This window comes from Acyrthosiphon pisum, chromosome A2 (genome assembly GCF_005508785.2).
Source record: "Acyrthosiphon pisum isolate AL4f chromosome A2, pea_aphid_22Mar2018_4r6ur, whole genome shotgun sequence".
Classification (NCBI taxonomy): Eukaryota; Metazoa; Arthropoda; class Insecta; order Hemiptera; family Aphididae; genus Acyrthosiphon; species Acyrthosiphon pisum.
The window spans coordinates 7832639-7833383 of NC_042495.1; the positions used below are offsets into that span (position 1 = coordinate 7832639).

At 21.5% G+C, this 745-nt stretch overlaps 1 protein-coding gene across 5 annotated transcripts in view; it reads right to left on the minus strand.

Moving 5' to 3' along the window:
- The window catches only part of LOC100163256 (facilitated trehalose transporter Tret1), a 17455-nt gene that overhangs the window by 13582 nt on the left and 3128 nt on the right, over nt 1–745 (minus strand). The window lies entirely within an intron of this gene.

Here is a 745-nt window from a genome sequence, read left to right on the forward strand (position 1 = left end):
TTTTACTGAATGTTTATATTAGCATTTCCTATACACCATATCAATTTTGAAAATATTTTGACTCTTTTTGAGCTGTTTACGGACATTTTCAGTTTTAAATTTTTTTTAGTTTTTTTTTCTATAAATATCAATAAAGTTTTATCTGTTGGGCCAAAAAGTGTATAAATTTAATACAAATCTCCTGATATATTGTTACAATATCAGTTGAAAAATATTAAAAATACATAAGCACAATTTTTTTTTATAAGCATTTAAAGATCAAATTTTGACAAAATTTATCAAATTTTAATTTGAAAAATTATTTTGTAGTTAAAAATTTATAAAATGTTCAACTTTTGTATCTAAGATTTGAAAATTTAAAACAAGATTCCACGTAAGTAATTAATTCTGTAACCAAAAAATCTAAAAAATACATTTACACAGTTTATTTTTATAGTCATTTTAAGTACAAATTTGGACGAAATTACATATTAAAAACCTAGGATAACTATTTTAGTTATTTTGTTGTGATTGTATAATATTATTCGTGGGTATACTTTAAACTTCTAAAGTATACTATTATATATCTATGATATTACCACGGTTTTTTGTTGATGTATAACGCGTTATAATTACCTAATAGATATTATGATATGATTAATTTGAAATTTATTATAGGGTACCTATTATAGGTCAATTTTTTTTTTAATACCATAGATAAGTATATATATGTCTAATACATAGACTGATATATCGTCTCCGCTCA